Genomic DNA, 12,204 nt, shown 5'->3' with positions numbered 1-12,204 from the left:
TTCTGAAGTGAAGATCTCATGTTGCACTTTAAATTAACTGTGCATCGAATAACTAAATTTGTATTGGATGTTGGCATTAGTGTAGTTGCTCACAAATTAAAGTACAATTCAAAAGTGTGTCACTATAAACGTCTGTTTAGTGCATTATGTTTTTAAATTTGCAGTATTGATGGAGCACTTGAAGATTCGTCATTCGGGCGTCTTGTGAACGATGAACACAAGGCACCAAATTGCAGAATGAAGTTGATCGAAGCAGAAGGGAAGCCACATCTCTGCCTTTTTGCACTAAAAGAAATCGCGGCAGGAACTGAAATCACTTATGACTATGGTGGGAAAGAATGGCCCTGGCGTACAGAGGTGGGTCATTTTGATTTTTCCCCTATACATTGGTGTCAAGGTTTAAAGTATATATTTTGACATCTTGATAACAATGAAATCATCTCTGTCTTAAAAGCTACTTTGTGTGTCAGTTTCATGATGCCACAGAGATTACACAATACCTATAGCTTGTTAGCCAACAATTAGAACCAAAAAACAGAAATCACTGCTTGGTGGTATTCAATCCGGTTTTCAGTCATTATTGTCAGGTTAATCTTGAATTACATGACACTCCCAGCTGATGCCAGCAAGCTTATCTGTATGTTTTGTCCTGTATGTTTTTAGATTCCCCCTACAGTTACAAGCACTGCTGCCCAAGAGTCTATTAAAGAACGTTTCCAAGACCAAACCATGTCATCCACAGTCTTTATGGAAGGTCAGTGACTGTTTGATTTAATGTTTTATCTAGCTGTCAATGGTGTGCTGTAGATGAGTAAGAATCATTTATGCCACATATTGCCATGTTTACAGAGATGGTCTTACATTAGTTATGGTGGGCATATAAATGTATTGTGTCTATAAAGGATGTGAACCAGTGATAGTATGGTTGCTTCTAGAGTGATGCACAACCTCACCATCCCTGGCCTTCCTCATATTCTCTCCTGTATTCTACAGAGACCAGAGAGAGGCCAGAAGTCCAGTCCTGCAATATAACATCAGGCAGTTCTGCTTGTGAGGTTAGGTTGAATACAGTGTCTATTGAAGCAATAAGTCCCATTGTTTTACAATGGCTAAAGAAAAAAGGTCTCAACGCAAAGCATCACCATGTACACCTGGCATAGTTCTATTGAATGGGGGCACAGCCAAATGTAAGGGACTATTTGTAAATAACAATTCTAACGCAAAATATATTTTCTGAATTGTTAGCAAGTAATTCACAAATGCAGACAGTGTAACTTTTTTAAGGTGTACTAACATAAAACAAAATGCAGCCAGAGATGTGATGTGGGAATTTTACAACACGATCAAATGTGATCCAGCCAATCATATTCAAGGGTCAGAAGCAGAACATTTTAAATTGTTACAGTCTTAGTCAGGTAAACTATACAATATCACAATTGTGTAGGTGATGTCCAAGTTCACATGTGCATTTTCTGTTTAACTTGTTTAGACACAGCTCAGTGGTGCAAGCTTCCCTTCTGGCCAACACTCTGCTGCAGTGCTTGGTGACCACACCAATGACTTGGAACCCAATGTTTTCTCTACAGATTTATTCAAAGGTGAGTCACTGCTTGAGTAAGCAATGCCTGTTAAATACTGGGGTCTTGCAAAGCACTGCCTTCATGTCCTGTGTTCTCTTCAACAGACACCGAATTGAGAGCACAGTGTCCGTCATCTAGTCCCACACCAAACAGCCCTGAGCATGAGGTAAGTTTGAATTCAGCTGTTTATTTCGGGATGTATGAATGTTTAGAATTGATGTATTTTCGTAAGGGACATATTTATGAATTAATTATACTGCAGATACAGTCTGAAAATCTTTGTCGGTAAAGATAGTCATACTTTTAACATTTGCATATTGCTCTTCTTTTTTAGGTGCACTGTGTCAGAGGTCAATGTGGCACCACTTCTGTGACAGAGGAGATTGGAGAAGCTTGTGTCCAGCACCAGGAGGTGTCATCCCCTGTGTCCTCAACAGACCTTGCCACTGGTCAGTTATAGTTTTGAGTAAATGTTGTTAACTTCTGGCAATGCATGTCATGCCTGCTGAGGGTTTGCAGCATGAAAAACATCTGGCAATATCAGACCATTTGTAGATGATTATTTTATGGCTTGATGGATATTTTGTCTGTCAGGGATGCGAGTTGAGTTTGTTATGCCTATATGTGGTTTTATGACGCGAGGAAAGCCAAGCACTGAATCTCCCTGTCTTCCCTTGTACAGAGACCGAATCGAGATCAGAGTGTCAATCATCCAGAGCCGGGCCGAACGACTCTGCTTGTGAGGTGAGTTTGAAGTCACCTGTGTTTTGAAATTGACCAATGGTTAGAAGTACTGTGATGTTCCATGGAACACAGTTTTCAGTGTCTTAGTAAACCTCTTGCAGCTACGGTGGAATCGTCCTGTATTCAGTGTGGATGGTCTTTTCTAACCACAGTGTCCCCCCAACACTGGTGTTTTTCTGTGTGCGCCACACACTGGGACTTCAATAGTGGAAATCTTAGAGTTTGAGTTAGGATGTTTGAGATGGACAGTGTCCTTGTATACCTTGAGTTTGTCTGTGTCTCACACACGTACACAGATTTTTACCTTTTTTTCACAAAATTACTTTAGCTACTTAGAATTGTTTTTCTTTTCTTGCTTTACTTAATTAGATAGTCCAGGGTTAATCAACCTATTTCCTTGCAGGTTGAGGTTATGTAGCCTAGTGCTGTGGCTAGGAAGAAGAGAATAATCAAGTTTCTTTTTCTTTTCTACCTACAGCACTTGCTGTCTTCAAACAACAGCGCTATAGGTTGATTTACCCTGGACCTGGAGATTATCTTTTAGTGTTAAGCAAAGCCTTTGATTGGTAGAGATCCCTGTTGCCTTTTTTTTTTTTTTTTTTCAGATAATAGAAGTTAAGCAGAGTAAATCTAAATTTGGCTTTGGACACAGGTTCAGAAACTAGATGTGTTGTGTTTTTTAAATGCCAGATGAAGGTTTACTTCAGTATTTAGAGGAATTGTCGTTTTTTGCCATCACAAGAGTTCCAAGTAGAAGCATATCTTTCTCTTTTGTGTGTGTGATGAGTGACACCCCAACAGTTAGCCAACCTAAACATAAGTCACATGAATTGAATAGATATGCTTCGCTATTATATCTCAAAAGTAACTTCTTTCCCCCTTTTTTATCTCTCCTGATTGATTTGTAGAAAAGGTTGTGTGAAAGTAAAAAAGCCAACAAATTTTTTTTTAATTCATGATATAATTTGTGTGTGTAAAGGTTTTATATTTATTTCATGTTTTAAAAAATGTTTTCACAGTGTGCAATCCATAAGCTGGTTTTTGAATTGGTGAGAATTGACAAATGCTGGATATGCCATTCACCTTTGACATCTATCAGATGGCACGGTGTAAGATGCAAACGTAAGTGTGTTATTCATCTTCTCCTAATTAATGCATTTCTCAGTACACCATAAGTAGTTTAATTTCATGCCATCGGTCAGTTCCAGACTCACACCTATAAAGCATGTTAATTGAAAGTTTTATCAGTTCAAACCATTGCGGTGGAAAACACTGGAGTGGCAGATACTATGATGTACCAGGCAAGAGAGTTTGCAAGCTGAGGCACATAGCAAAGAACAGAGAGCATACCTGCAAACTAGTTGCCTTTTGGCTAAATTTACCGTTTTGTAATTAAAATAGGCCATTTACGTAAAGCAAATGAGTTTTTTTATTGGGGGGTGGGGAGGGGGTTGCGGCGAGTCGGAGAAGCTGCATTTCAAATCTATCACGCAGGGTTTCCCTGAACAAGTTCTTAATTCCTTTGCTATTATCATTTATATTATTAGGCTATCTATTAGGGGTGTGACGAGACGCTTATCTCACGAGACGAGACGAGACACGAGATTGGGTTCACGAGAACGAGACGAGATGAGATTTTTGCTCAATTTTTCAGAAATCCTCAATGAAAAATAGTATGCAGGTGCATTTTTCAATGTTTTAACTAATAATCTTCTAATGCATGTCATTTCAGGTCTACTTTATGAGTATGAATTATTAAATGCATTGAAAGAAAACAATATTCAAGCAAAGGTTTTTATTGACTGGCTTTTCTTCTGTATGATTTCACATGAGTCTCTTCAGACCTTACTGTACATGTAAGAGCTTTCAGAACTTCTGATTGAGGCTGTGTGTGACCTCCTAACTGAACTCCTTTACATACATTTAACAGAGAAATAAAAACAGTATAAATAACAAAAATAAATAACAGTTTTCTCTTAGTCTTAAGTGCAAACAATAAGTGCAACCATAATCAAAGTTAGCACACAGACTCTTTATAATTGTTGTGAAATTGCTGTTTTATTTTGCACCGGCAGTTATAGGGTTAATGCAGTGAGTTCGGAAAAGGCCGGGTAGAGAGAAACGAGGCTGGTGCGTTTGTCTCTACAGCGTTCCGATTATAAGTTCAGAAACGGAGCCTCCCTTGTCTGTTGTCCTTTATACGTTACACAGTGCTCTCTCAATATTCGCAGTGCAAACAGAGACCATAGCCGCAAATAAACAGTCCAGAGATGGGTATTGGGAGACGGACTATTGTATGTATGCAGCCTAATTTGTGCGCAATGCACATCAGGGAGCTTGTGTTTTACTTTCACTTACAAAGTCGTGACCGCGCGTATAGGGAGCAGCGGTGCTGAGCGCGCATATTCTAGATTAGAAGATAAGACATACGTTTAGTCTGTTGCGCAACGAATCCTCCGCTCCGCCATCGTCACGCGATCAGTGAACTGGGATTCGTGCTGCACTGATTTCAGCAACTCGTGCTGGATGAGCAGAGCAGACTTTCACATTAGTTTATAATGGTTTTTATTTTTTTTATAAAAACAACAAAATGATAGTTTAGGCGAATGTGAGTGTAGCGGTGAAATATTCATGGCGATATCGCGAGACAGCTTTTTCACTCGACGAGAAATCTCGTCATATTTAGTCTCGCGAGATCTCGTGGCACGAGATCTCGTCACACCCCTACTATCTATACTGTCCTATTGCTCTTTGTTGATTAGACTTAGGCCTAAGTTAGGCTACAACCTTAAATTCTCGCAAATGTTTTGCTCTTTCATCCGGTTCGCTGCAGCTCGGCTAAACGCGTCTTTAATGGACTTTATTCATTGGCGTGACTGAAATAAAATTACAACTTATTGATGAGTTGTTTGCAATGTTAACCCAATCGCACAATAAGCGAAACACCACTGTTTGAATTGTTGTAGACGAATTTCAACAATCCCATATTTACGACGATACCAATGCAAAAAACACAGTTCTTGGTTTGATGCGCTACGTGAACATAGGGCAATGTTTGTGCTTCTTCGTCAGCATTTTTAAAGATTAGCTTGGCTGAAAAGCATAATGCACAAACGTTTCATTATGTTTCATGAGTATCAACACAAGCAAAGTGCCCTTAAGTCCGTGGTGCGCTCAGGTCATTACTAAAGTCATTCTGTAATTACGCATATGCTCACAAACTTCAAAGATGATGTTAAACCCTTTGAGCAGAAACTATCAAACTTGCAAATTTCTTTGTGTCTGTCCAATAAGGATTTCCAAGTGTTTTTTTTCTAACTTCGTGCCTTCCAATAAGTCACTGGGCCTTGTTTACGCATCTGAGTTGATAATAGTTTGAGTGGGCTTTTCGAATGTGGTCTTTTGAATTTAGTTTGGCTAATTGAGATGATAAATATACTGTATATAAAAAGGTCATAATGAACAAAAACTTTAGGGCTAATAAATGCAGACCTAATTCAATAGATCCATCAAGCAATTGGCAATCCAAATGCTTGTAGGTGTCTCCACACCTTTCCAATTACTTTCCTTTTATTCTCACAAGCCTTATTAATTAATGTAGGATAAACATTTCAGCATTTTTGTTCCCCATTAGACCATTCTGCCAGAACTCAAAAAATCTGCTTTTCATTCTGAACTCACTTTATGCTTCAGTTTTCAGTTCACTTTATGCTTATGTTTAGTGGTGTTGGTGAATTTATTGTGTGGGATCACTACATACATTTTTAACTTTGACTTTGAATGGGTAATGTAAATGCTCTGCCACTCCATTGAATTCTACCTCAATGGTCGAAACCTGTGTACTTTTTGTCTAAATGGAAAATTTTAGCCATCACTCAAACTGTGCATTTGTAATGAACAGTTCATTTTGTTAGCATTTCTTGATTTTGTATGTTTCATTAGTGTGAAGCTGTTTGCATTTAATATTAGAAAATTAGTATGTAATTGGTCAGCATGGGAAATTGATCAATTGTTGTCTAATGCTGTGGTTTGCCTAATTTTGTCTGTGAAGAATGCTGTGGTGTGTGGCATAAAATCTGCCTCCAGAAATCCTCAGAAGACTGGGATATATCAGATGTAAGTGTGCATTGAAGTATAATATGCTTAATATCAATAGGATGGCTCTTAGCAGTTTGTTTTTGACATCCATCCTTCCCATGTGTATTTCTGTTATTTAAAGATGACTGTATTTAATTAAATTTAATTAAATAATTGAATGTACTTTACAGGACGATGTCTCATCTGGCGACGAGTACATCCCAGCATCTGTATCGGATTCAGAAAGCTCAGGGACAGAGTTGAGTGTTCAGTTGCCTGGACCATCCAAAAAGTCCCATACCACTAATATGCCTGATTTAGGTGTTACTTTCGCTGAACAAGAACAGACCATAGATATAGAGGACAACTCAAAGGATATCTGTAAGAATATCCTGATGGATCTAGAAACTACTGGTGATCTCCAAAGTGACCCCGAACCAGAACCAGAAAGCTCAGAGTCATACCTGCAGAAAACAAAAGATGCGAGTAACAAAAAGGGTACTGTGGATAATCTTGGCCAAAGTAAATCCCCAACTAAATCAGCGAAATTCATTAAAAGCCAAGTCAATTATTGTTTTGTATGTGAAAAACCTCAAACAAAATTTGCACGTCATCTCGAGAGGCATGTAAAAGAAAATGCTGAAATCGCACAGGCACTCCAGTTCCCCAAATCATCAAAGGACAGAAAGGTTCTTCTTGAGAAATTCCGAAACCTTGGCAACTTCAAGCATAACTCTATTGTTAAAACCACAGGGTCAGGCTGTCTTAAAGTGAAAAGGTGTTCCAAACAGAGCAGCAGCTCTGAGACTTACGATTACTGCTTGTACTGTAAGGGTATGTTATCCAGAGCCGAACTTTCTCGACATATGAAGAGATGTGCTCTAAGACCCGAGAATAATGTTGAAGAGGGACCTGAGTTGAGAGAGAGAGTCATTGGTATAGCATCTGCTCAGTCTACAATGTCACAGCCAATTTCAAGTGAACTTTGGTCAGTGCTGGGCAAAATGCACAAGGATGACGTGTCCACTGCAATAAGGAATGATCATTATCTCATGCAGTTTGCCCAGTCCCTCTTTAATAAGCATGGGAATGACAGATCAAAGCATGAGTATATAAGACAGAAAGTAAGGGAACTTGGGAGATTACTTGTGACTTTGCGCCACACAACTAGAATCCATAACATGGAAGAGGCAATAAAACCAGGCAACTTCTTTATTCTTACAAGTGCTGTCAAGAGAGTTTCAGGTTTTGATCATGAAAACAACACATTCAAAGCCCCAAGTTTGGCCCTGAAAATTGGGCATTCTCTCAGAAAGATAAGTGACCTCATCATGTGTCGTGTCCTCATGGAAGAGGACCAAGAGGGGATCGATTCCATCAGAAGGTTTCATGCACTTCATGAAACAAAGTGGTCTGAATTAGTTTCCCATTCTGCCTTATCAAACCTGAGTGAGGCAAAATACAACAAGAGCAGCAGGCTTCCACTGGCCAAAGACGTCCAGAAGCTACAGTTATATCTTGGTCAGCAAGTGGAATTGGCTAAGGAGAAACTAGCCGATAACCCAACAGCAGGCACTTATACAGCACTAGCAAAGGTGACCCTCTGTCAAGTCATTTTGTTTAATAGGAGGAGGGAAGGTGAAGTGGCACGGATGACTGTAAACAATTTTGAAGATCGTGACATGTCACAACTAAACGATGACATAAGCACTGGGCTTACCGAAGTTGAGAAGAGACTTTGCAAACAATTCGCCAGAGTAGAATTGAGGGGGAAAAAAGGACGAAAGGTTGCTGTGATCCTGACTCCTGATATGACTGCTAACCTGTCACTCCTCATTAGTAAGAGGAAAGAGTGTGGAGTAACTGAAAACAACAATTACCTGTTCGCTGTTCCTTGTAGTGATGGTCACTACAGAGGGCAGTTTGGTCCATTTGCAGATGCTTGTGGAGCTGAAGATCCTCAAAACCTCAGATCAACTAACCTTCGCAAACAGATCGCCACAATAAGCCAAGTCATGAACTTGAAAGATAATGAACTGGACCAGCTGGCTGATTTTCTTGGCCATGACATTAGGGTGCATAGGGAGTACTATCGACTGCCCCAATCAACAATTCAGCTGGCTAAGATATCAAAGCTGCTTATGGCTATGGAGAAGGGAAGTGTGAAGGATATTCAAGGAAAATCTCTGGACGAAATTGGTGGTATGTATCATTTACATGTTGTTAAATCTACTTGGTGTATGTGTAATAAAATGTGATAATTTTTACAATGTCATTTAATAGATGACATAGACGATATGGATACAGGATCACAACTACTCCTTAATGTTTCCACATTGCAAGGTACTGTTAAAATTGGGTCCCAAGGCTACTAAAATTGTTGCATTCCATGTTGCGGATTTTGTAATTGTATTGGTGAAATATTTAAAATAGGCTTTTTTTTATATATACATTTAGATAACTGCCTACTGTTATTTAAAAAAATGAACTTTTTATTGCCTACCCTCCTTGCTGTGTAATTGATACCAACGTTTTTTTTGTTGTCTTGTTTTGTTTTTAGACAATGAAGAAATGTTGGCTTCTGGCACTGTTGAATCACCTCACCTCTCCGAGACTGCAGCTCAAGGTATAATCTGAATGATGGACCCAAAGTTTGCCCAACAAATCTAATGTAATGAGCTAGATCTATGGGTTCATTAGAGTTTATTAAAAATGTTTTAGTCAGGAATTTTACAGTAGTACGATGGTTATAAACTTGGCTAGTATTTTGATGTGTTCAGTAGTTTGCATGATCATTTTAAAACAACAGCGAAGACTTGGCCTGTGTAAAATCTACATTATTTCCTAGTAAAATTATCACTCAAGGTATTGTTGCACAGTTACGCTCTCCTGACTTCATCCGGTTCAACAACTTTGCCATGAGTATACTTATTATAATATAGAATTGGCTGTCTACAGTTCTACATGTATCCCCTCCATGTCCATGGTGTTTGATTGGTAGGCAGACAGGCTCTTTAAGCCCATACATTTATACTGTGCAATATTTTTTTAGATGACCAGGGGAACGCTGCCTGTGTAACTTCTGGTTCACCTCATCTCCCCGACTCAGTTACTCAAGGTATTGTATAAATGCGATGCCATGTCCATCACTAGGCACCACTAATGTGCAGTCAACGCTTACATTGTTTGGTTAGACATATAAGGCATAAAAAGAAGCTGGATGTATTTTGTTTTTAATAAGCAGTGTAATGAAATGTCATGTTAATTAAAACAATCTAACTTGATTTTTAGCAGAACTAAAGTCAATTTATTATCACACACATTGTCTACACAAGTTCCAGCTTGTTTGTCAATTTTGAACAGCAACATCCCGACCTACAAGTACATCTTGCAGGATCTTTTATCTTTTTTTTTATCTTCTAATATTTTTTTAATTCTTCAGGTTTCCATGTTTCATCAAGACGGTGTGTGAAGAGACCATGGTCTGAGGAGGAGATACAAGCTGTGATGAAACATATGAGGCCTTTTATTGAAAACGGTGTCACTGCCACCAGTGAGCAGTGCCTGAAGTGCAAGGAAAAGGAACAACCTATCTTGGAGAAAAGATCCATTCAGAACATTCGAGATTTTGTGCGCAACAGGGGCTTAGCCTTTAAAAAACATTCAAATGCTAAACGCTAAATGCACTTTTGGATAGCCTGAGCCTTTACCTTTCTAGGCATGTTTTGCAAGTTGCTGTCCTATGTTCAGAAATGGTTTAGGTCACTTAAAGGTTAGTTCACTCAAAAATGATAATGATGTCATTAATGACTCTCCCTCATGTTGTTCCAAGCCCGTAAGACCTCCATTCATCATCTTAACACAGTTTAAGATATTTTAGATTTAGTCCGAGAGTTTTCAGTCCCTCCATTGAACATGTATGGCCGGTTTACTGTCCTTGTCCAGAAAGCTAATAAGACTTAATCAAAGTAGTCCATGTGACATCAGTGGGTTAGTCAGAGTTTTCTGAAGCATCGAAAATACATTTTGGTCCAAAAATAACAAAAGCTATGACTTTATTCAGCATTGCATTGTCTTCCGGTTCTGTTGTCAACTCCACAGTTACCCTGCTGATGACGTGTTATCTGGTGCGCCGGAGCGTCGTTTACAGTCTGGGGGAGACGCACACTGTATTCAAGCTATTCTACATTGTTTGTATTTTAGTATTGCTATATTTTTTTACAATGGTGCGTAAGTGTGCATGTCGCGGATCCTAATCGCCAAAAACACTCAGGCGCACCAGATAACACGTCATCAGCAGGGTCACTGTGGAGTTGACAACAGACCGGGAAGAGAATACAATTGTATTGTTTGCTTGAAATGCTTCAGAAAACTCTGACTAACCCACTGATGTCACATGGACTACTTTGAAGTCTTTATTAGCTTTCTGGACAAGGACATTAAACCGGCCATACATGTTCAATGGAGGGACAGAAAGCTCTCGGACTAAATCTAAAATATCTTAAACTGTGTCCTGAAGATGAACGGAGGTCTGACGGGCTTGGGGCGACACGAGGGAGAGGCATTAATGACATCAGTTTCATTTTTGGGTGAACCTCATCTTTTAATTTAATTTATTTATTTTATTATTAAATACATTTTATTTATTAATCCTTTAATTTATTTTGCTTACAGGCAGTTTTTTTGTTTTGTTTATTTTGCTATGTGGTTACCCTGGGCCTTTTAATGTCAGGATTCACTTTTATTTTTATGTTCATTTTTACAATGTTGTCCTTTTAAGGAACGGATTCTTGAGTTGACCAAATCAAATATATTTCAGTAATTCAACAAATGTTGTGTTGTGTGTTAATAATGACAAACCTATATTATTTTCAACATTATTAGCTTAAATGCAGATGAATTACGTTTAGTAGTCAAACAATTAATTATGGTAGATTTTTTCATAAACCTATCTACATACCTATAATATTTATACTCTAGCGCATCTAAAGTCGAGGTCAGCCGAGTCTAACCCTATACTCTAGCGCATCTACACATCGACTGCGGCTGGGTGCTAATCCTATACTCTAGCGTAGAGGTTTAGTTCCAACCTGCTTCAGCACACCTGCCGTCGTATTTTCAAGCAAACCTGAAGAGCTTGATGAGCTGATTCAATTTATTTTTAGAAGGCATCTCACGGAAGCAGTAGGGTTGGCAGTTCTGTAATATATTCCATATTATTATTATGGTGTGCCTCAGTCACTTTGGTCTTATAATCCTTGTGTCCTTTCAAAGCAGGTTATATTTGGTGTATGTGTCTGGTGACCTGGCCTTATACACCTTGTGTCCTTTCAAAGCAGGTTATACTTGGTGTATGTGTATGGTGAAATCATTGACCCTGTACACCACACTGTCCTTATAGACCCTGTTACAGAGAAGTCTTTACAAACCACCAAAAAGTCAGAAAAAGAGCCATTTTTTATATCTCAGTTGTGCAAAGAAAATCTTTAAATTTTAAGTCGTGTATAGGTTCGCTGATTTTTTTCATGATTTTTGATATGTATTTTGTAGCTCTAGCACCACTGGAACCCGGTGTCCCCGTAGCCCTATACCCAGTCTGATTTGTCATAAATTAAAAAAATTGTCCCTTTAGTCCGACAAACGGGTATGTGTGAGCATGTGTGTGTGTGTGAGTGTATATGAGCGTGTGTGTGTACGAGTGTGTGCGTGAGTGTGTATAAGTGTGCGTGTGTGTGTGTGAGTGTATATGAGCGTGTGTGTGTACGAGTGTGTGCATGAGTGTGTATAAGTGTGCGTGAGTGTG

At 38.9% G+C, this 12,204-nt stretch overlaps 1 protein-coding gene and 1 long non-coding RNA gene across 2 annotated transcripts in view; one reads left to right on the top strand and one right to left on the bottom strand.

Moving 5' to 3' along the window:
• The window catches only part of ptprma (protein tyrosine phosphatase receptor type Ma), a gene marked incomplete at its 3' end in the record, with an annotated part of 259,378 nt that overhangs the window by 116,427 nt on the left and 130,747 nt on the right, over positions 1-12,204 (bottom strand). The window lies entirely within an intron of this gene.
• On the top strand, positions 2,268-6,670 carry LOC130106552 (uncharacterized). Its single transcript, XR_008809735.1, has 4 exons — positions 2,268-2,324; positions 3,344-3,446; positions 6,376-6,440; positions 6,593-6,670. It is a non-coding gene; the product is annotated as an uncharacterized LOC130106552 (long non-coding RNA).

Source organism: Rhinichthys klamathensis, unplaced genomic scaffold (assembly GCF_029890125.1).
Source record: "Rhinichthys klamathensis goyatoka isolate OS25496 unplaced genomic scaffold, OSU_Roscu_1.1 h1tg000346l_1, whole genome shotgun sequence".
NCBI lineage: Eukaryota > Metazoa > Chordata > Actinopteri > Cypriniformes > Leuciscidae > Rhinichthys > Rhinichthys klamathensis.
This window is presented reverse-complemented; position numbering and strand designations above follow the sequence as displayed.